We start from the raw sequence: 24,939 nt of genomic DNA, 5'->3' as shown, positions 1-24,939 counted from the left end.
TGTGTTTGGCCAATCTGCGGAGTCCCAAAACAGCATCAGAGGCCCAAAAGATGCAGAAGTGGCCTCCTGCTGTAAATACACACTGGCAAAGACTGATCTGTGAGCCGGCACATCACCTGATCTCTGTTACTCTGGAGCCTTCCCAAACAACTAGGCCACCAAGGGTGACTCTACCAGGAGCAAACCTCCAAACAGTAACAAGCTAGGAAGCCAGAATATTAGAAGAGAAATGTTTGAGGAAATACAATAAAATCTTTGCAGTCATTAATCATTGTGCCTTTTTGTGCTCTGACTTTGTGGTGGAAGTTGCTACTTCATGGTAACAACTTCACTCCTCTCTGCTCCATCTGTACTGCTGCAGTATCCAAACAGAGTTTAGCCGTTAAAGATTTGCGAGGAGTTCACATCCACACATTTCCAATGAGACAGATGACAGTAATGCACACTCTCTGGTCAAAATATACATACAAGGACAAGACCAGTGGGATCAAAGAGACTGAAAAATGAGTGAAGACGCAGCAGTAAAGTAACGAAAGTAACTCTGCTGTGCTCTATGCAATTTTTGAAGAGATGACGCCACATTGAGACGGTATATGTAGATGGCCTCACAGAAGCCAAAAATGCTCTAAACAGATGGGCGTAATTTAAAAAACCCTAATATCACTTCTGTTCCTGTGGTTGACATAAAACCCAAGATTGTGTTCCGAACTCTTCCACGCAGTTGTCCTGCACTCAGGAGGAGGTTCATTTAATGACTATATTATTGTGCGGTTTACACAGAACATGTGCCGAATATACAATAACTTATTCTGTTCAACTGTCTCAGACCGTGTTTTCCAAATTTGGATTTGTTGCAGATATTCTTGCAAGGACAGAAGCATTTGGACCGTATGAGGAGGTTGAGCAACTCTAGCAGATGTGGTCCTATTTAGATATTGTGGTCTCGCGTGGATTACTAAAGGAATGTAACTGCAGAGAGTGCAGCTCTGAAGTGTTTCACGCCACAAACATCGGATCTGGTATTTGTCCTAAAATCAAACATGTAAAAAGCATTTCATTTTTCACAGCCAGAGAGCGAGACGAGGGTTTGCTCCTGATGAGCTGACCGATGTAAACACGTAGCCCAGGACAATCATGAGAACAATAAATACAGTCATCAATCAAGCTAAATGATTTTATTGAAAACATTTCTCATTTGAATGCTTGTGGTTAAAATATTTCTAATCATGCTCATCCATTTAATCTGAAATTATGCTGAAACAGTTGAAACTGTCAACTAGCACACATATGTGAGGAATTTTCTAAATAGTTGATTTCATTCAACGGGCAATTCTTTTATGCCAGTGAGAGCTGACTGAGCTTATCTTCACACTGGGTTTAGGGGATCCTTCACAATGAAATAAGAAAAAGGAGGGGGTGGGGAATCACCTTTCAAACTCCAGAGGTAAACAGAGCTAAATCATACAACTGAAATAAAAGGTGATAACGTCTTGAAGTAAAAGAAGTGTTACGGCCAGACATTCAAATTTTACAGCCACGTTTTTGGCCTCACGGTCCTGCTAGATTTGAGCTGTGCATGCGATGACATTTGTTGATGTTGAGACCAAAACCCTTGTTACTCTTGTTATGTGCAGCTGTTATGAGTTCTTACTGATTGTGTGCAAATGTGAATTTTGTTAGTTAGCAGATTAAACATTAGAATGGTAAAAAGGTCGAAAACATTGACCTTTAAAGAATGTTAGTGAGCAAAATAAAGTTTGACAAATGAGACCTTGTCACTCAGTGGATTTATTGAGCAGGTCAGAACTCAGGATCCACAATGGTTGAATTTGTCCTTTCAGGATGACAACAAGAAGTAATCTGGACTTCACATTAGCTTTATCCTGTAGCCTGATGTGCCCACAGCCAGCAGCAGCCTGGAGCTTCTTATCATCACAGCCCATAATTTTGATGAGAAGGAACCAGAAAAGATGGAGGTTCCAAATGGCAGCAGAGCAAACATGGCCATGCGTCCCTCAGTCTGTGCTGCATAATGTTGTTGACATCTTGCAGTCCTTAAATAAAGGTCTGAAACAAAACTCATGTTGGACAAACTCTACATTAACAGTTATGTTAATAAACTTTAGCAATGTATCTCCTGAGATCCCCACAAGAGCACTTGTATTGTGAATTATACAATTCTCTTCTTTTTGTGTTTTTTTTACATTTGCAGAGTTTGGGGATGGTGAGATATTTCATCTGCAGTCAACCGAGGAGCTAAATCAAAGTAAAAGAAGATGTAAGCATGAAGAAAGTGGTCCAGTGCAATGGATGAGTCTAACGGTAGAACGGTTCGCTCTGAGGTTTCCCAAAGCTACATTTGCAGATATCTTGCATGGTCTTGTTTACATCCACAATAAAGAAACCACAACTTTACCTCTCTCAACTGAGCACTTAAGGACTTTATGTTACTACGTAAAATGAATCTTTCATAAATACAATGATACATTACTTTTGCCCCCCATGCATATTAAGACCTTGCTCTCCATTTAACGAAAAGGGTTTATGCAGTATGCTGCAGCAAGCTAGTTATTGGTGTTTAAACCCAAGAGTAGTAGACAAAAAACCTTCTACAGTATAATCTGTCACTGTTAGGGGGACTGATCCAAGCAAGCATGCAGCTTATTATTATTGTATTAAGGCAGCAGAATGATTCCAAAATCTTCTCCTTGGTGTCTGCATTTTTGACTTCCTGCAGTGCCACGGAGTTGACTTCAGTGCCTGTAGTGATTTGCCGTGCATGACGAGACTAGGGAGCTTGCAGAACTATAACTGCAGCCCCCACTTCTATCAACTCAGTGACCTGTCTTGTTGTCTGTCTGTAGCATCATGGCGCAATCTCTAAATCGGAAAATCCCTGTATTTCCTCGCAGTGCTTCTCTAGACTTCGCTGACCATGTGCATTATGACTGTAATTAATGTGTAGTAGGAGTTCATGTTAGTATCAAAAGGGTGATTGCATAACTGGAGGACAGTTGTTGTCAGCATATGCAGAAGAACCAAGACCCTCCATCACCATAGATGTCTGATGCTCTGAAATGCTACAGCTGCTTGGTTCTCTATAATCATGCTGAACATGGACGAGTAGACTGAAAAAACATTAGTTTACTATGCCAAAAAGGCAACATTTCAGCTCCATTCTTCATCATAATCATCCTTATTTTGTTGGAATCTGCTCACAGCAGTTAAAGCTGTCAGGCCCTCTCAAAGCAGCAGTGTCTAGTCGAATATGCAAAGCATTTCTCCAAGGATTTCTATGATTTTTAAATAGCATTGAAAACACCTCCAAAGGCAAACCCAACATCCAGAGGCTCCAGAAAACATGCAGCCTGCTGAACAAGTGTCTTTTATTAAAAGAGGATGCCTGAGAAGTGCCAGAACCAGCGTTCCTGCCGCCCTCATAGCATGTTATTCAGACGCCGCCAAATAAGGTCTCCTGAAGCATAGCTAGGCTAAGATAAGCGTGCCTCAGACTGCTGTCTTCTTTCCTAATGCACGCGTTCTCTCCCAGCTGGGATCTAAAGGAATATAACAGACCACTTGTTCAACCCAGCCAGACTGTGACGTGAACGCTTGCTCCGTGTTTGAAAACTCCAGCGGGTGCTGACTTTTAATAAGCGAGCCAGGGAACAGGTTGTGCACATGACTGAAGGGACTGCATGCGCACAGACAACTTATCGCAGGCAGAGGTGTTATGGTGTTAAGTGCACTCTGTTGGAGCTTGTCTGCCCATGGGGATACAGGTTTAAATCCCAGTATGCCATGTTCTGATATTTATTATGGCTCCTTTAATCCCAGCCTTGCCATGTTTTCGACACTACCATCGAGGCAAAAAGCACAACCATGCGTTATGTTTAGCTAGAGTTGTGGGGATGTTGGTGAGGGAAGTTAAGGTAAACAACATTCCCTGCTGCCTCCAGTGACCAGCACTCAGTTGCTTTGGCTGCATTCAGGAATGCACTTTTCAACCCAGTCATATCAGTGGATAACATTTTGGTGTAAATCTCATCACAAAGAACCGAGATTTTCATGTAAAACTTTGCGTGCAGCATCATTGCGTCACCACATCTACATGCTGATGTCACTTTACCCACAAACCCAAAGGAAACAGAACGTCTGTTCGTTCTTCATTCCCTCCTTCACATATAGTGTAATTTTTACCCCTTCATTGAGCCTCCGTGCAGAGTCTCCCTCTTCAAATAAGATCCAGTAGAAAAAAACAAATAAATAGAAAATGTGGTCATGGCTATAAAAGTGCAAACAATTTTCTTCTTTTTATATAAAAACCCAAAATACCTCTGGCAAAAGACTGATCTGGAAAACATACACTCTGAAATACCTTCACTTGAAAATTGCCAATAATTACCATCTGTATTTTGCAATTTTTGACAATTTATTTTTCACAAAGCTTTTCTTATGAAGGAGCCTGTTTAATAGAAATAGCTGGCTGAAGCTGTCTATAAGGATTTATGGTTTCTGTAAACAATCCACAATGCTTTTTGGCACAATGTAAAGCAAATAAGAAGAGCCTATTGGCTTTTACATGACGGAAAATGGAGCACATACAAATACAACTGTGATATACAATTTTTGGCTTCCAGCAGGATCATTTTGGCTGGTAGATTCCAAGCAGATTATATTGACAAAGAGTTTTGGCATTAACAGGTCATAAATTGAATGTCCTACACTAAATGATTTATTTACATTTATTCATCCATTTTTTGTTAAATTCTTATTCCTAATCAGTTTTATGAGGGCAGTCATGAGAGGCTCAGAGGTATAAACACAGCCTGAATATGCAAATTCACACCTAGAGACAATTTAGGATCGCCAGTCAACCTAATGTGCATGTGCAATAAAAAAGTTAATCTTAATAAAAAAGAAGCAATTCAGACTTTTACACAGCCTTGGAAATGCCCTCCACGATCTCTCTTGAGGTATCACTGTTTAAAGAATCCAGTATTAAACTGAATGGGAATCCTTTCCTCGGGGTCAGGCAGATAGGTATTAGTCTCCCATCACGACTGACTGAAATAAAGCCACAACGAACAATAAAGCTGTCTGTGCTGTACTTCCATGTTTTAGATTAAGAGCAAACACAGTGCCAGTGGTGCTACAAGGCTATTTGTAATTAAGCTCTTTAAAAGTCTAAAAATACCGTGGAATCGTGTTGCAACTCGGAGCTGGTACATTAATAATGGAAAAACATACAGCTTAAAAGGGTGTCTTGGATTTGCACACCCACCCACACACACACACACCACACACACACACACACACACGCACACAACTTTTGAAAATTGGGTAAACCGCTTTTGGAACCGTCGGTGTTCAGCCCAGTGACCAAATGTTGATCGTGTTAAACCACATCTGCTATAATGCAGCTCAGACTGAATTACACCATTTAATGAAGACTGTGAAAACCTGTGGCTGCAATGGTGTAATTACTTCATAATTTATATTACAACCGTTATTTAGGGAGCATGCGATTTTTAACATTAAACTCTTTCTTACAATTCAAATCTTAACTATAAATATATATTTTTTGTGTGACATTTTTGCTGTAATATTTGCACGATCAATTATAACAGTACATCCATTACAGTATAAAAATGTTACATTCCTTTATGAAACAGCTGACACAGAAACAGAACAACAAGCTTAACCATAAGATGAAATAAGAGTCTTTTTTTGGAGCATCAGCTGCACTGAGAAAGCTGCCAAATACAGCTGTAAAGAGTATGTCTGTGTTTTGTGTGTGTGTTAAAAAACATTGATCTTTTTAAGCATGTGGAGCTCTGACCCCACTCTTTGGCCTGAACCATATCACTGCTGCATTCTACCCTGATGTCCAGGAACAGCCCTTAGCAACAGTTACCCCCGGCTACAGCCCATTGACTTGCGCTGTAATGGTATCTAGGGTCTACCGGAGAAATGGTCCAGCACACACACTGAGCTGTTTGCTTTTCTGAATTCCCATGATGGTTAGAAAGTGGAGTCATGTTTCCGCTGTTGAATAAAACCCACTTTGTTTCTGCTCCATCGGTCAAAGGCTCTGAAAATAGTCACAGCCTTTCAAACTTTATTACACTGTGCTTTCACACATTGCTAAAACAAGAGCTGGGAGGCAAGAACACATTTTTCCTCAAAGTAATTATTCCAGATTTAGTCTCAAAAGCACTAGATAAACTGCTTTCCACCTAATTAACTGCTTTGTAAATTATGTACCAAAACATAGCAGAGCAAGAAGTTTCAACCACAGCATCAAACCTGCACAGAGCAGGACTCTCTTTCACCGTGCATGGTGATGCATTTGTTGACATGTGTGGACAGCGGTTACAGGGCCGTGACTGTCCCCCCGTGACTGTCCTCCTATGAACTGCTTTGTCTTTTGTCTTAAGGTAGACAACAAGGAGGGGGCGCACAGCCCGAGCATCACCAAAGGATGCCTTGTGTGAAACACATCATGACAATAAGGCCTTTTAATCAGTTTGACAGGGAATTTCCCACTTGGGTTATCAGTGAGTCAGGTTGTCTCACATGGTTTTTGGAAATGATCTTTTTAAAAAAATGTTTTGTGCAGGAGATTAATGTCATTCAGAGAAAATTAGCACAAGGGGGGAAAAAAGAACGTCAAGGAGAGCAGAAAAACTGCAAGGTCAAACAGGATTTACAGGGATTTGCTGAAATTTTGCTAAATCCATCCCTTGAGGGACTATTTAATGAACTATGAATATCTAAATGCTCTTCTTATTAGCTACATATACATTATGGTTCATTGAGTGGGGAGAGGCATAATAAAATCTATTGTAAACGGTTGTTGTGTTACAGAAAAACCTTGGTGATCTCCAATACTGGAGGCATATTTACTGTGTTAGTCAACTTGGCTAGCAGTAGGATGGCCAGATTCTCCACAAAGGCGGCACAAATGCTTGCAGGCACCTCTGTTTGTTGATTCCAGAAGATTAACAATCAGTTCTAAGCCACTGACGAGGGAGCGCACCACTTCTCTTGCATCCTGTAGGCCAAGAAAATCTGAGTGAGTGTTAGTGGTGCTCTGTCAAATGGAGGAGGAGGAGAATGAGATCAGAGGCAGTGACGGAGGGTAGGCAGGGGCAGACAAAACAAGGGAAACTAAATCAGCACGTTTTCATCAGCCCAGGCAGCAATCACAGTGTGTGTAAGAGTGTAAACAATCCAGCAGAAATATCTCTGACTATATAAAACAGATGAGTTTAAAAATAACATCAGCCTCTCCAAGAGAACTTTATTGTGGATATGGAAAGCCACCACAAAAGCTGATATCTTTGTTAAGCTCCCTGACTCACACCCTAAATTTGCCCGGGTACTGACACATTGTAGACTCAAGGTTCCATAGTTTGGGTACAAGTCCCAGCTGGTACCACAGGACTTTCATCCACTTATGGGGCAATGCTTACCAAACCAACAGGCTGGGGAGTTCTGAAAGAACCACAGCGGAAGAACTGGCAGAGACACTGGCTTCAGCATGGCCTGGTACTTCAGGCCACAGTTTAAAATCACAACTTAGCATATTGCTAGTCATGGAACAGTTCCTCAAGGTGGCCAAGTCTGTAATGTTCAGAGCTTTGAAAATAGAACAGAAATTTCCCCAAAAGCATACAATTATGGATGACTAGATGCAAATCACAAAGCACGCTTAATTTAAATCCTTTTCGACATCAGTCTACAGGCCCAGAGCTGGTGGATTGCACAGAAGAGCAACCCTAGAAATCATTATCTGCACTGTACAGTTAATCTTTATTCCGTAAATACAGGATTTCATAAAGTTAATTACTGTTTCAGTGTACAGTGGAGAGAGCTGGATGTATTGCCGTGCTCTCCTCTGTGCACAGGCAGCAGAGATCAGGCTATGGTGCTGTGTATCAGACCTGTGAGGCTGTGCCAGAGGATGAGACTTGTGGAGGGTAGGGTAGGCAGAATGGGGGTGCTGGACATAGGAGACACAGGAAGCCCTTCCTCAGGAATACTGATGATGGCTGGCCAGGAGTCCCTGTGACAGAGGAAGCTCTCTCGAGCCACCAGCTGCGATGGACTAACCAGAATCACTTTAAAGGCCTGGATGGGCCCCACATCTGCAAACCACACCATTATGAGGCTGCACACGGAAAGGCTTTCCATGCTATCCTTTCTTTTCCGTCGTCTTACCCAGTTGAAATGAAATAGAAAACACATTATCTGCTGTGTGTGATCTTGAAGCGAGGAAAACAATCTCCTCAGAGTTACAGGAGCATGTCCAGACCCTTTCTCTAAAGCAACTAGACTTGGCTCCCATATAAAGGAAAAATGACCCAAACGTCACACGTCTAAATGATACACTTCATTACATGTTCCTGTTCCACTTTCTTGATTGAAGAACAAAGATAATTGACCTTCTGAAATACATTTCAAATGGTAGACTTGTGGGCATAGAACACAACGCGTCCGTTTCTGTGGAAGGGGAGCAGTATCATATGGAGCATCAGGCAGATGCACTCACTGTATACCAAGGCTCCCTCATAAAGCCACTATGGATCTGCTAACTCAAACCACATGGGCTCTTTTTCAAATCCCAATAATGACTGCACCAGAGCAAATGTATCAGATTCTTCAACTCAGTGGTTTCAACCTTTTTCTTCATGTCATTGCACCATCCCAGAGAAAAACAAAAAAGCATGTTCCTGAATTTCCTTAAAAATTGTCACGCTGACCAGACAAACATTGTCAAACTTTCTTAGGACTCAGCAGCAAATCCAGTCTCCTTGTCCCTCCATATGGTTGCCATATATATTTTCTCTACACTCCTGAAAGAAAGAAAGAAAAAGAAAGAAAGAAAGAAGAAAGAAAGAAAGAAAGAAAGAAAGAAAGAAAGATCTGCTGGAGTACAGTAACACTGTTTGAACTTAACAAGATTGAAGCACTGACAGGCTGTTTACCTTAATCACATAGGTGATCTAGTAGAACAACATTACATATGGAGTTGGAAATGAGGGTCTCAGTGGATCAAAGAGCTGCTGATTTCAAACTGAAATTAGAGTTGACCAACAACACAGCTGTGTAACACTACGCTGTAATCATGACGTAAACAAGCTCACACTATTTTAAAGGAATACTACAAGTTTCCTCCGATGCTCTGTCACACAAATGCAAATATTAAAAAGTTTAAAAAATAAAAAAATCTTCCATGTCAGCGGAATACTAAAACTAATTTCAATGTGTGTGTTGGGCTCGACAAATAAGCAAGGTGGAGTACCTCTGTTCAGTTTGTATTTGCAGTTTTATTCGCCAAATCAAACTTGAACCTTACTATATGTAGCATTCCCTTATTTCGTGAAGGGTCTGTAACCAGCAGTGTGTTGGGGAAATATTTGCTGCTGGAGAACCAAAAAATGTGTCACAGGATATTACACAGTATTTATCTGTGCCTGCTTTTCATGTCCCCCATCCCTGTGTGCCAAGGAGGCTGCTCTGCTTCATATTAGTCTGAGGTGCATGTAAGCCTTCACAGTTGTGCCCCTGCGAACCTCTAAGCAGAAGTAGGTTGCAGAGAGTGTTTAGGAGACAAGCATGTTCTATTAAACCAGCTTCTGTTTTGGTGGTTGGACCCTTTTCTTATGGAAGCACATGCAGATTTAGACTTTATATTAAGTGCGTTTTGCAGAGACACAAAAACGTGCTTCACATTACTGGACCTTTGCATGTTCAATGCATGGACAAAGAGCCAATGCAGCGCTGGACTGAACATTTGGACAAGGGTTCTTCAGCAGAGACCACACCAAGTGAACACCATCGTGCTGATCGATGAATCTGTTAGGAAGAGACAAAAGTAGCGAGTGAAGGAAATGTAGACAGTCATAAACCGGTGGGGGAAAATGAGGGCCTGATGGATATGGCATTCTCCATCATGCATCAGTTGAGTTCAGCATTTGCTTTTCACCACAGCCTTTAGTCTTGCTTATTCCTCCCCAAACATGAAAACTACTCACACTAATGCTCACTTAAATTGCTCTCATGGAAAAGCCCAGAGATACCAAATTCAGAAGTTAATTTGCATACACCTGTGGACTGTGTATAGTGCCTCATACATGGGTTCTATAAATATAATAACTGAATAAGTTATATAATTATAATTAATAAGTTCACACTTGGGCTTGTATTTCACACTCGAGCCAAAAGGAACCAGACTGACTTTCCAAATCAAACAGAGCCAAATACAGGTTATTCTATATGTCACACATACGCGTTGAACATTGCTCACAAATGAAATGTGCTTCATGTCATAAATATGGATGGCCAAAACTCCAGCAGTGTCTGAGAACCTTAAGAACTGCACCAGAGTGAAGGAGGGGTCTGGTAGAAATAAGGTCTAACACATTCCCCAAGTGTGCGTCCTCCAACAAGGCTGACGTACAGTAGAAGTCCGTCTGTTGGGGTCCAGGGTTCTGTTTGGTTTTTCCTGCAGGGGGCGTGGAGGAGTCATTATTGGCAACAGCTGGCGCTGCAGGCAAGCGCACCTGTCGGCAATTTCCATCAGGCCACCTATTTAAGGAGGGCGGGCCTACCAGTGTTGGAGTGTTTGGTGTGGTCCCCTGCTTGTTTGAGGTCTCCATGCCATCCTGCTGGACTAGTGAACGTGCAGTACCCAACTCCTGTGTTGGCTCAATGCTGGAGCTCTTGGTGTGCCCTGGAAGACCAGACGAGTGCTTCCCTGCAGTCCCAGAGGACTGCCAGTTTGATTTTGTGAAATAAAACCTATTTTTGGACTTTTTAATCACTGCGTTCTTGCCTGCTTTCGGGTCCTGTAAAAACCCAACCTTAACACTGTCATAATTACTTAAATGACCTCTAATCAGAGTATGTCCATGACTGGCAACAAGTCAATACTCTTCGGGGACATCCTATGTGTCATCTCTATTTTGTCTGCATATAAATCAGTTTTGAGGGATCAGAGTATTGAAAATGCAAACTGTAAACCCAACTGTTGCGTCATATGTTCCTCTATATCAACCTGACCTGAACATGAAGCAGAAATGGATTAGCAATGAAGTTGTAGCTGACACTGGTGGATTAAAGAAGGTGACTATAAACCTGTGGAGGATGACTCACGTAGCAACACAGACAGTCAAACTCATTTCTAATCAGCTGAAGTGTCCAATCAACTGAAACAAAATGAGTTCTGCTGTTTGGCAAACCCTTGTAAATATGCATGTTTCAAAATAAGCAGCCACTCCTGCATTTAAAAAAGCTACAAATTTTTTTTAGAGTGGCCCATGGTCCCTTGAAAAACAGAATCGGAAAAGTAGGTGTCTTTAAATGGGACACACTTTGTCCCGTATTATACTGAGAATGAAACAGTAAAGTGTCACTGGAATAAGTAAAGGAACACATGCAGCAGGATCACGTGTTCCATTTTGCATCAAGGGTGTCCCTTTTATATTTTTCAGGGAGTTGGCAATGCGGACTTTTATATAAACTGTTTTGTTTCATATTCTCCCCATGAGAAAACACGGAAACCATGGTCGTCCAGAACACTGTTCTTGTAAAGTTTGTGGCCTTATTTCAGCAGAAGCTGTATTGAGCCCTTTGTTTACGTCCCACAAGAACACATGTGAATTGACTCATAACTTGTCAATAACAGCTGAATAAAAATAAAATGCAGCAGACATTAAGTTTTATTATTCATCCATTGCAAATTAAGATAGGCTTCAATAGACTAAAGAGCCCATTGAAGCCTTATAAAAGCAACGAGGCCCATATGGATGTTTCATTATGTTCTTCTGTATGGAGGCTGAGGGTAACAGAACAAAGCCAGCTCTGGCTGTGGTTTGCTGGTTTCCTGCCTTACACTCTTGGACAGGGTCCGGCTTCAGTTATGCTCATCCGACTGACTCAAATCCTGACATGGACCACAAACCTACAGCAAAAACTGGGAATTAATCCGTTGTTCCACTGAAGCACAACAGGTAAACTAAAGAGGTCTTATTCTGTCATTAGGCTGGAGCTGACAGACAAAAGTAACTGGAATTACAGAACAAAGGCATAATTATTTTTTTAACCTCTGTCCATGATGTTGTGCTTGAATATCCCAACTGGGGTCAGTCTCTTCAAAACGTATGACATCAATATACAGCAAAAGGAATACGTAAGAGCTAATTCAATAACAGCAGTCAGTAAACCACTACTGACTTCTTAAAATATACTTCAAATAGGGATCTTTGTCTTGTGTAAATGGAAGTCTAACAGTCAGAGCTCCAGTTGGTCTTTTGGAGAACCAGGAGAGGAAAACCCAAAAGAAAGGAAGACTTACGCCATGCTCTCCTTGTCTGTGGCACAGGCACCCACTGCCTTGGTTACATTAAAAAGCAGCTCCTGGTCCAAAGACAATGACACAACACATGAATTCAGTACCACACCAGCGTGCTGGAAATCTTAGACGTTTGCATGCCTCATTGGTTTCAGTGAGCAGGTTAATCAGATACTTGATGCTTCCACACTTCCGGATGGCGACTTTGTTAGCTGGGATCCTTGCAAACTCTCCCAGGGCTCCAACTACATTGACCAGCACTTCCTCTGGCTGCTCAGACAGGAGGCCAACCAGGGTTGTCAAGGTGTCATACTCTGAAATACCCCTGAAATCTTTCAGAGGAAAAAGAAACAAACACCAGCACATTACATCAACCACACACTTGAAAATGAGGGGCTGAGCTTAGAGCCTTTTGTCCAATGACCAGTTGTCATTGACATGTTACCTTGGATAAAGTTAAATGGAAATTCTATGTATTATGGTGTAGATCTATAAGTTTAAATAAATAGGCTAACATGATAACATGGTATAAACAAATTGTCTAATCGTAAATGCAAAGTCCAATTTTAGGTTGTTATGGAGAAACACTAAGTCACATAAATGAAGTACAGTTCAGTTTTTCCCCACTGTCACCCATTAGTACAGGAACTAATCTTATGCCTGTTAAAGTTGCCCCCATAGTGAACATTTAATAGAGGCTGGACAAACTTTTGATGTATAGTGGAAAATGTTTGATTTACAAAATTTGCCTTTAAGGAAACACACACAAATTATGAATGTAATTGCATTTCAAGGCATCAAAAAACTCTTTGATGCAATAATCAGGAAAATGGTTGAGTCATACTGCGAAGATTTAAGTAGGAGCCCCTGACCTGGCCAGGGAAGCCCCTCAAAATCAGCAGTCACAGAAAATGAAGTTCACACCGTTTGTGGCAGGAATTTGTCTTGCTTGACCCTGTACTTCACAAAGGAAAACCTCCACACTCTCCCTGCCATTATTGCTGTAGAAACAGAGCAAAGAACAATTTTCATTTCACTATGCTTCTCAGCCAGTCAGTGATTATGAAATGAGTGCTCACCACTGGTGCCGTGCTTCCATTATCAGCCTTTCCTGTTTGACATTAATGGATGGGTCAAGACTTACGCTTCAGCTTGTCAATTTAAGTCATTAAAATGAGCTACTTAATGATACCATGACAGGAAGAGAGAGAGCTAGAATCAAGTACTCTAAATATTGTGCAATTTAAGACGTCATTATAATTTCTATTATTACTGTCAGTTATCCATCTGGGTAGCAATGGCAGCATGTGTATTAAGCTCAAACTTTACTGAAGTTCCAGTGTATTTAGCTTCTTGTTATTCTTCTCCAACACATTTAAGTTTAAGGAACAGATTATGAATAAATCACCTAATACTGACATGTCAGGTAATATAACATTATTTCTTCATTTACCGGTAATTACAATTGTGCTGTTAATAAAACAGTCCGACTGATATGTTGGAAGTTTGCTTTGCTAAATGTTAGTCTTTCGCTAGATGTTTCAGCTGAAGAAAAATTAGACTTTAAATACAGGATGTTATTCTGTCAGTTATGACATAAAGTGAAGGAGGCTCCTCACAAGTGCTACTGTTGCTTCTTCTTTTAAGAGGTCAACGACAGTTTGAACCACACGCAGGTTTCCAAAACAGAAGACAAATATCTTCACTCATTCTCTGCAGAGAGAAAAAGCCTGATATCCCTTATCAGTAAAATGATTAAAAGGACTGCCTCTCATCTCTGGAAAGACTTCTAAAAATGCATTTTAATCTTATTAAATGTTACTGATGTATCACAGCTCTGTATGTGAATTATATTCTTTCTAAACTATGCAAGTTATGTTTAATATAATTTATTGAGGCTTTACAAGAGGAAAAATCCTCATACAGTTCCCAGAATCACTTCAATTTAGACTCCCCTCCTCTCAGGAAAAAAAAAAAAAAAAAAAAAAAAAAAAAAAATAGTGATGAGATATGTGGCAATAGAATGGAAAACTTGACCTGAATAAATGGACAACAGTCCCCCTGCCATAAAAGTAAGACACGATGGAACAAGAATGAGCAGAACTTCTCAGCAGAGATGCTGCAGAACTGCAGTCCTAACACCTTTTAGAAAAGTCACGGCCACAACACCAAATTACTATCATCGTCTTATACACAGAGGCTGATTAGTGTGCTGTTCTGAAATATAATGAATCATGTATCAATGTCGTGCACATCTGATTCTTAATCACACACATTTATACGTATGTTTTCATTATTTCTGGTGTGTTGTGTTTGTGCAGTAATGAGAGGTAATAAGGTGAGACCTCAACTACAAGCGTACTTATCCACATTCTTTGGACTGATGGAACATTTCCAGATGGCTCTAGAGGCAGCTGCCAGGAGCTCCTTGTTGACTGACTTGCTCAGTGAAACCAGTGGCTGTAGACCACTGTGCTTCAGCACTAGCTCCTGCATTCTCTCATCCTCAGCACGCTACAAAACAAATATTGCCAAGGTTAAAAGCCCAAAATGCTTGTTATGACTTTGAAAGTGCTAAATTTGAGCCAGTAATCAATCTGATTATGAATCACTGTAATGTGGCAAATGGGTACCTTGAAGATTGCATCAGTACATTTGGAGTTCATCATGGTTCTTGCTGAGATTTTTCACCAAATCTCCCATTATCCCCTCAGTCTGAATAGCAATCCTGCAACTTTTCTGCAGGGACACAACATTTACTGCAGTAAGCACCCTTTATTCCAGAGAAATTCCATATTCCATGAACAGCCATTTGTCATGCTCACCTACTCTGAACAGGTTTTACACATCTACTAACCACTGTGGCAAACTCCTGCAGGTTGCCCACTACAGGAATAAGCATGTTCTCATTGTAAGACTTGAGCAAGCGTGCCAGCAGAGGGATGCCTCTGGCCTTACTGATGGCCACCTTGATCTTGGTACTCTTGCTACAGCTCCACAGAGCCAGTGCTGCACATCGAGTGACCTCCACACTCTTTTCTACATCTGCATTTAAGTTGATTGTGTTCAGGTCACAGTCCAGTAGTTTCACCTAAAATTAAAGATGTGAGAAATGTGTTAGTGAACAGATAAAAACCCATCTGTAAACACACAAATGACCTGTAAATATTTAAGCATGAACCCTCTGAAGATGCATGATTTAAAAGATACATTTCTTGTAAAAATCATGGATTATTTTTGGTTTTATCTCCGTTTCTGGCCATCATTCAAGCCTCTACTCCACAGCTCCAGGCCAATGAGGTAGAGCAGGCAAAGCTGTTCTTCCCACTGCCCAGTTCAAAGGTAGTCTCATAACATCGCGTGAAATTAATCTGTCTTCCACATGAGAACATCCGATTTAGAGGCCGAGAAAAATATACAAGGAACAGGGGCTAATCACAGATCTCTGTCAAAAAACATGAACACATTTCAGAGGATATAGGAGACATTCAATCTGTTTTACTTCAACTCCCAGTCTGCCCTTTTCAAAATGTACCTGAAAGATGATTGATCGGTGACTAGCAGGCCTTTATGTACATGGATGATCAAGTGTGTGTCACAACATACAGCCCATCAGCTGTAATGAAATGATTTGAAATGAGTGTTTTATACTCACCAACTTTGGGACACCACCCAGCTGTAGGATGTTTCTCCTCACTTGTTGGACCCTGGCCACATTAGCAATGGTTTCAGCAGCAAAGGTCTTGATGTCCATCACTAATGAGTATAGAATTCTCACAAGGCTCCTAAGACCCTGCATGTCCGCAATGGAATGATAGAAATGAAGAAATCAATGACTTTTTATATAAATAAGACAATTTTTGCTAATAGGATTTCACCTGTAATGAGTTCAGAAGACAGAAATGCAAATCCAGAGTAAAGCTTTAATGCAACAGGGTTAAAAAGTAGCACACACTGGCAGACATGAGCTGCTCTGATTTTGCCTGTTAGCCTTCTGTGTGCAGCTTTGGCACAGTTACATCTCTCTTCTTTAGTATCCAGCAAGTTTAGAAGGACTTCAAGGTCCCTAAGGTCCCAGATGGCCAGCTGGTATGTCTCCTACATCATATTTAGGTTCAGCATGGCACATAGAGTGAGCACAGTGGCTGTCTGATTACCTGCCTGCTAAAACAAGACCAAATGTGGATGAATAAATGGAACCAAAGACGAAGAGAGGAAAATTAATTACTGACAATATGTTTTGGGCTTTCCAATTCCCAACTACCCTGTGTTAATTCCACCATTAGCAGTTTTCCTCCTGGGCTTGTTCTGTTTAAACTATTGTGTTTAGATTTGGGCTGGTAAGACTAATGGAAATAAACAGTTTATTAACATTTAGTCTGAACAATATTGCAAGTCTAAGACCAATATATAATTGCAATAAGATATAAACAAATTCCGTTAGAAATTAAAGAAAAACAGAACAATGGATTATTATTACTTTTGGATAACCCTTCATTTTAGTTTATAAAACAACAAATCATTGCAAACAGATCAGAATACAATCACATTAATGGTGGCACTCTATTTGTCAATGTCATGTATTTTGACCCATAATTTTATAGCCAATATTTGGCTCCAGCTTACTTGGAAAGGAAATTGCTACATCTCAGTGGATCCTTCATCAATAAATAAAGGTTAAATTGAAAAACCTATGTCCAGGCAACACAATAGATCCAAATTTGAATTCAATTCACCTTTATTTTTAACATCTGTTTTGTCTGGATTCACACATAGCAAAACTGTGTGTCATCAGCATAGCAGTGAAACGTACACTGAATATTTGTGAAAAATACACCCTGCTGCCAAACAATATTTCCTAAGGGAAGCAAGTACAAGGTGAACATTACCTTGTACAAATACAATACCTTGTTGAACTCCTTGACTAATGGCAAAGGTCCAGCTGAGAAACAAATCCATTGTCTGAAGCTCAGAGAAGACCACTGGTGACAATAACAAGTGCTGCTTCTGGGCTGTTTTAACCTGACTGAAAGTCTTTAAACAGACTGTGTTTCTACAGGTGGTCCAGTAACTGTGTAACCTGTCACAGCTGCGGGCAATCATGCCCGTGAGCCGCCTCACCCCGCACACCTGTTGTGCATCAGGACTCTAATGAGCACTCTTCTTAAACCCCGGAGGCACACCTGCTCTCTGCCAGATTGGTATTTGTTCCCAATGACTTTCCAGCATATTCCTGTTTGCCTGCCTGCCTGCCCAGTTCTGACCTTGCCTGTTCCTGACCATTCTGTTTAGCCTGCTCCCCTGTAAACTCTGTCTGCCTTCTGCCTGATCTCGACCTTGCCTGTCCCCGACTATTCTGTTCTGCTCGCTCCCCGGAGAATCCTGTCTGTTGTCTGTGTCCGACAATAAAGCGGTGTTCAGCCAGACTCGTGTGTCGCATTTGGGTTCTTATCTGGTTCCTGACAGTAACCACCCCATTTATGATTTTTTTTTTTAGAGAACAGGAAGGTTAGATTATAGAGCAGGGGCATCTAAATCAATTGCATGGGAGGGGGGCAAAACTCAAGGCACACTTTAGGTGGCGGGCCAAACAAGATAAAGACCTATTGAACACACAAAAACTAAATGTTTTTTTTAACATAACTATAAATAAAAAGAGACAGGCATATTGTTCCAGAATAAATAAAGTTTAACTTTTAATAATAGACGATTTTGCTCTCCATAAAAGTATCTCCTGTCTTTCACTCAGCTGTGTTCTTAAATTAGTGGACACCTTACAAACCCGATCGGAACCTTATTTCTCTGGCTTACATTGGCCAACATCTGCTTTTTGTCTGGACACAAGACTTTGCACACCTTCATCATGCAGCTCTTCAGAACTCTCCCTCGGAAAATAGCCGGGCTGATTTGGCTCTCTCCTCTGCCTCAATAAAACTTGCTTTCATCATAACTTCACTTTGTGAATTTGCTCTGGTGAAAAATCAGATTCTCCTTTAACAATTGGACTTTCTGTTTATTTTGTTCTGCATTTAGATCTTTCAGGTTCTCCTGATATTTTGTCATGTAGTGCCATCTTAGATTAAATTCCTTAACTACGGCTACATTAGCCACAGGTTTACCGCCCATGTCTGAACATACAGTATATTCAGCCTCCCATCAGTTTTGAAAGGTTGTTTTCAAAAGCAACATTTCTCTTCGTCACTGTGAGGGGCAAGCTTCAAAATAACTACAATGCAGTGGTATACAGCAACAGAAGCTGGACATGACACGGAGCTGTTCCCAGGTAGACTAGTATTTAGCGAGGCAGCTTCAGTACTGCATTATGGGATCTTTAGTTTGTGTGTTATCAGCACTTCATATCGCCGGGCCATTAATAACAATAATACCACAGCTATATAAAATGATCTCACAAACCAGATATAATTGTACACTGGGCTGGAAGTGACCCGCAGGCCTTGAGTTTGACACATATGTTAGAGGATATAAGCTGCCCCAAGTGGAAGAGTTTATGAGTCTTGAGGTCATGAGTGAGGAAACATTGGAGCAGGACATCGACAGACGGATCAGTGTAGCATCAGCAATGATGCAGACTTTTCATTGATCTGTTGTAGGAAAAAATGAGCTAAGTTGAAAGCCAAAGCTCTTGATTTATCAGTAGATCTTTGTTCTGACCCTGACCTATGGTAATGAGTTGGGTAGTGACCAAAGGAACAAGATCATGGATCCAAGTGTCCAAAATGAGTTTTCCTCTTAGGATGTCTGGGCTCTCTGTTGGAGTTAAGGTAAGAAGCTTGAGTCAAGGGTCTGGATCTGCAAATTATACCCTGGATCAATTTGTTATCTTCTTTCTCAGGGAGCAACTGTATCAAGGGGGTATCCAGTTAGGCCGCTGCACCTACAGCATGAGAGACAACTCAGCCTGGCTGAGATGATAACTACTGCCCTCTCTACAAGTACAGGGCGGTCCAGGGGTAAACACAGGGATCAATTCCTTAAACTGAGCTGGGGTATTATCTGCCTGACATCTGCTGTAATAGAACTGCTTTCTGTCCTAGGAAAAACCCAGAATTATAAATTTGAACATGGATCTGACAGGAGCAGGTTGTGAGGGAACACTAACATGTGTTCAACTTTAATAGCAGAAGTCAGAAACAGATTGAGAGTGTGATTGAAACTGTGAGTCTGTTGATTTATCTAAACCAGGGGTAGGAATCCACTCCCATAGTCAGGCCAGGTTTTCTATCCTATTAAATGGAAATCTGCTTCACCAAGGAAACCGGGTGAAAATTTGCATCTATCTCATCAGACAGAAAACCCGGCTTGACTGAAGCACGGGTAGGACTGGGTTGCCTAGCCGAATCTAATTCAACTGACCGTATCGATGTTTTAAAGTCATTTTTAGTGTCCTGAACAAGTCAAACAAAAAGAGAACTCAGACAGAAACCTCCTACCGATCTACAAAGAATGTAAACCAGCAGGATTGATTAATAATAGATTGGTGCCACTCTCTCTTCCACCCTGCCATGAGCATTATGACAAGATGATTTGGAGAAACATATTCATTTAAGCTTCCGTACTTCTCCTCCTGCAGCCAGGCCTCAATAAAAGAAATAAATCAAAGCGATGGCCTATTAATTTGTTAACATCTTGACAGAAGAGATCTAATATTTAATCACCCACATCTGCTTGTCCTGTTATTTTTAACAGGATTCACACATGCAATCTGAGGTTATAAAATGATACATAATTTATTAGAAAATCTGAAAATAAAGTAGTACGGTACTAAGGAAACAGAACGATGAACTGGAACTTGCACTTGGATTATTTTCCATATATTAACTATGATAAAGAGAGTGGCACGTGTGTCAGAAGCAGGACTGGAATTCACCTAACTTTAGTGTCCAAATCCTTTTCGCATTCTCCTCACTACATAAATTCACATAAAGTCCTGGATAGATGTTGACAGCATTATGGCACCTAAAATACTAGTTTTAGGGTTTGTGCATGGAGATAGTTAAGGTACTGTGCAAGCAGGCAGATATTTTTTACAATACCATATTTAGTCTGTAACACAAGCAATTCCATAACAAATGTTGAAATGCAATGGTTTTGATCACAACCACTGGAAAAAGCAGATCGGTCAGTAGATAAAACCGACATTTGTGGCATTAAGATGTGAGAGCTCTGCTGTTATACTAGCTATGATGCATGGCTAGGCTATAAAAAGTCAACAATCAAGCAGTTTTCATTTTATTTTTGGAGGGTCTAAATGTCTTACAGAGAGAATTTAATGGTTTCAAAGTAATTTATGGCTTCAACAATTTTACTGTCTCCATAAGATGCAGTCTGTCACTGTCTCTAAAAGCCCAAACTACATGATTTCAAATGAACATAACTATGCTGTATATCCTATTCTCAGCCAGTCACAAGAATGCTGGGACAGTAAACTCTTTCATGCAGCTGTTGGAGGCTCATGCACATCAACCTATACAAAGCTCTCATGGTGTTTGATGGTTTCACACTAGGTCTTGTTCTGGCACCACAGGATCAGAGTAACAGGCCTTGTTCGCATCACACAGCTAACTTCAGTGTGAAAGGTTTCCTCATTAGCAACCAGTTCCTACTGTTTCCTTAATGCGTCCACATTTCAAAGCATTCAGCAGAAAAGGCTTGTAATTGTGAAAACAACAAATAATGCTTGAAATGATAACCAAGAATGGAGAACAGGTCAAAGGCTTCTCGATTTGTTCTTGGAGTATCGCTGAGCATTCTTTAAAAGACAACATCTGCCGGTGGTTTGAGGAGACTTATTGTTGTGCCATTGAGTGTGTTCCATGTGGAACCAAGTGTGTTCTATTAACTGTAACTTATGAAGGACTTACTGCTTTGGCTATTCATTTATAAAAACCAAGTCCTAACCCAACCTAATTTCCTTAGATAGTTTAAACCCAAATTCAAATGTCAGATATGTATCAAAGCTGCAGATACAGCTGTGTAAGAAGAAAATCAGATATATGAACAAAGATATGCCAGTCATCTTTTGGTCAGTTTTAAGAAATTCGGACAAAACATTTCAAGGGCTTAAGAAAAGCTGTGCATTTTCTTTTAAATGTATAAAGTCAACTGTCTCTTCTAGAGATCACAGAAGTCAAATCTTAGAGGTTTTCAAATAAATGGAGAAGCTTTGTTTCACTATCAGATGGGATGTGCTTCAGTATCTGATGACAAACGTACTAATAAAAACCCTTAAAATACAGCCACAAGAACCATTTAAAGATGCTTCACACATCTTATCTCTTCCTTTGCTGCAGGTGCCTCTAAATAGCTGCTGCATTCACGCGGCTGAATGGAGGTCTTATTCTAGTCTATTTCCTCTGCTGCAGCAGACTAGCTTATGTGGACGGGCAAAGATTGGCCTGCCCATGCCACTCCATGCCTGTAAATCACACCACGCAGCATGTGACAGCAGCTATGAGGTTACCCCAGCAACCAATCATATCCTGTTGACCTAACCTTCTGTTCATGGTAGGGATGGAGCTCTGCAGTCAGGGGTCTACCAATAATGGCATATTTAGGCATAAAAAATAAATTAAATGAAAAGAAGAATGGCTCCTTTTAAAACATTTTGATGGATTTTTTTTTTATTGTATGGATTATATACAAACCTTTCCAAGACTTTAAAAAAATAGATCATAATGCTAAAATAAAATTATTTTAATTCTGATTTTATATATATATATATATATATATATATATATATTATATATATATATATATATATATATATATATATATATATATAATTCCATTATATTTTGATATTGATCTTGGATTTTATTGCTGTCCTGAAATCCTAAATATTATTGTAGGGTTCTGGGAGGTTGGTTGCGGTTTTCTTCCTGCAGGGGGCGTGATGGAGCTTCTCCCCTGCCGCAGCTGGAGCTGCAGGCAGACGCACCTGTGGCCTATCAACAATCTAGTCCCCTATTTAAAGCCTGTACTCCTGTTTGCCAGTGTTGGAATGTTTTGTCCCTTACGTGAAACCCTGACTCTTTGTGAGTTTGCCTTTTGTGATTTTGCCTTTTGTGATTGGACTATCGTGGTGAGTTTCCCCCGTGGACTGTTTGCTGGATTTTCCGAGGTCTCGATGCCTCTTGTGGATCGTTCGTTTGCCTGTTGTCTCCAATAAACGTTTTTCGGACACCACCCTCCACTGTGTGCTGCCCACTTTCGGGTCCTGGTACAACTGCTCCTAACATTACATTCCAACCAGGATGGACCTGGGGGATCAGGACACAGTGCGCCGTACGTTGGAGGCTCAGGGAAGGTTGCTGGGCCATCATGACCAGCTTCTTACAGACATCTGGACCTCACTTCAGACCCTAAATGCCAGTGTGACGAACCTGCTTGGGAACCCCATGTCCCCATCCCGGAGCGGTATTCTGGTGAGGCGGGTTCCTGCGCCAGCTTTTTGCTCCAGTGCTCCCTAGTTTTTGATCTCCAGCCTCTCACCTACCCCAGCGACAGGGCAAAGAGCGCCTTTGTCATAAATCTTCTCTCCAGGAGAGCGGCGCTATGGGCCACAGCTGTTCTGGAGAACCAGATGCCCGTTTCCTCCAGTTTTCCAGCCTTCATGGCAGAATTAAAACGGGTGTTCGACCACCCTGTCCAAAGCAGTAAGGCGGCCTCCCAGATCCTCTCCCTGCGCCAGGGTGCCAGTTCAGTCGCAGACTACTCCACTCCGTTTCCACATCCTCGCTGCCAGGAGTGGGTGGAATGACATGGCGCTTCGTGGAGTCTTCACGCAGGGGCTCTCCGACGACCTGAAGGATGAGTAACCCGCGAGGGAGGAGCCCGGGAACTTGGAGGCGCTCATCGGCCTGTCTACTTGCTTGGACAATCGACTCCGGGAGAGGTGTCAGCAGAGGACAAGCGAGCGGGCGGTGAGAAACTAGGGGGGCGTTTTCAGGAAGAGGGAAGCCCCCGTGGACTCATCAGCTGCTGTTTCTGTTCCAGTCCCTGAGGTCCCTTCCAGCGAACCGATGCAGTTGGGCCAAACTCGTCTACCCCTGTCAGAATGTCAACACCGGCGCACGGCAGGTCTGTGCCTTAATGTGGCCACATGAGCCATTTCCTCGCTGACTGCGTGGTGCGGCCAAAAGATTAAGCTAGTCAACACCGGCAGGAGTGTACGCGAGCGGATCCTCCGGCCCACCTAACTCTATCGGGCATGGCTCGACACAATCTACTGGTCGGCCGGGAGGCTGGTGAACTGGAGTGTTGCCTGCCACACCAGCTGTCTTCGTGCTGCGGTCACCCCCTCTTCAGCGGTCCCGTTCCCCGCCCAGGAGACCCCTGACTTGTCCCGGGTTCTGAAGGAATATCATTGCCTGGGCGAGGTCTTCAGCAAGCAGCGTGCACTTTCCCTTCCGCCCGATCGTCCATATGACTGCTCCTTCCCGGAGCCGCCTTACCGTCAAGCTACCTGTACAACCTCCCTTGGGCGGAGCATGAGGTGATGGAGAGCTATATTGGGGAGTCCCCTGCATCCGGACTGATTCGGCCCTCCTCCTCTCCAGTTGGGGCCGGGTTTTTCTTCATCCAAAAGAAGGATGGCACGTTGCGCCCCTGTATCGATTATCGGGCGTTGAATGAAATCACTGTTAGAAACAAGTATCCACTGCCCCTCCTCGACGTAGCGTTTGCCCCTCTCCACCGGGCCCAGATCTTTTCCAAGCTGGTCTTCGCAATGCGTACCATTTGGTGCGGATTCGTGAAGGAGACGAGTGGAAAACAGCTTTCAACACCCCGTTGGGACATTTTGAATACCTCGTTATGCCTTTTGGACTTGCCAACGCCCCCGCCGTGTTTCAGTCTCTGGTCAATGACGTCCTCCGGGACATGTTAAATAAATTCCTGTTTGTCTACCTGGATGACATGATTTTGATTTTTTTTTTTATTTTTATTTTTTTCCCCGAGTCTGAGGAGGAACATGTCCAGCTCGTTCTCCAACAGCTCCTGGAGAACCGGCTTTATGTGAAGGCGGAGAAATGTGAGTTCCACACCACCTCCGTTTCCTTCCTGGGGTTCGTGGTGGCGCGGGGACCCGGCCAAGGTGAAGGCAGTGATGGAGTGGCTAACTCCCTCCTCCCTTAGACAACTACAACAGTTCCTGGGCTTTGCCAACTTCTACCGTCGATTCATCCGCGACTATAGCAAGGTGGCTGCCCTGCTCACCATACTCACCTCCACATTACAAAGCTTCCAATGGTCTCCTGAGGCCAAAGCTGCCTTCAACAAGCTGAAAGGCCTGTTCTCGTCGTCACCCGTCCTTGCTCACCCCGACCCCAGTCGACATTTCATGGTAGAGGTGGACGCCTCTGACGTGGGAGTTGGTGCCGTCCTGTCACAAAGGAGCGGGGAGGACCAGAAACTCCATCCGTGCGCCTTCTTCAGCCATCGGCTCTCTCCCGCGGAGCGGAATTACGACGTGGGAAACAAGGAGCTTCTGGCCGTGGTCCTGGCGCTACAGGAGTGGAGACACTGGCTGGAGGGCGCTGCTCAACCTTTTGTCATTT

General features: G+C 42.1%; 1 long non-coding RNA gene and 1 pseudogene across 1 annotated transcript; both read right to left on the bottom strand.

The window, feature by feature from the left end:
- Positions 1–8,383: 8,383 nt before the first annotated feature.
- On the bottom strand, positions 8,384–9,134 carry LOC130514069 (uncharacterized). The gene is made up of 2 exons (XR_008946899.1): positions 8,994–9,134; positions 8,384–8,861 (listed from the first exon to the last, which is right to left on the bottom strand). It is a non-coding gene; the product is annotated as an uncharacterized LOC130514069 (long non-coding RNA).
- Positions 9,135–11,713: 2,579 nt separating this feature from the next.
- LOC130514067 (outer dynein arm-docking complex subunit 2-like) lies at positions 11,714–17,428 on the bottom strand (annotated as a pseudogene).
- Between the last annotated feature and the right edge of the window lie 7,511 nt (positions 17,429–24,939).

The sequence above is a fragment of the Takifugu flavidus genome, chromosome 17 (assembly GCF_003711565.1).
Source record: "Takifugu flavidus isolate HTHZ2018 chromosome 17, ASM371156v2, whole genome shotgun sequence".
NCBI classification, from domain to species: domain Eukaryota; kingdom Metazoa; phylum Chordata; class Actinopteri; order Tetraodontiformes; family Tetraodontidae; genus Takifugu; species Takifugu flavidus.
This window is presented reverse-complemented; position numbering and strand designations above follow the sequence as displayed.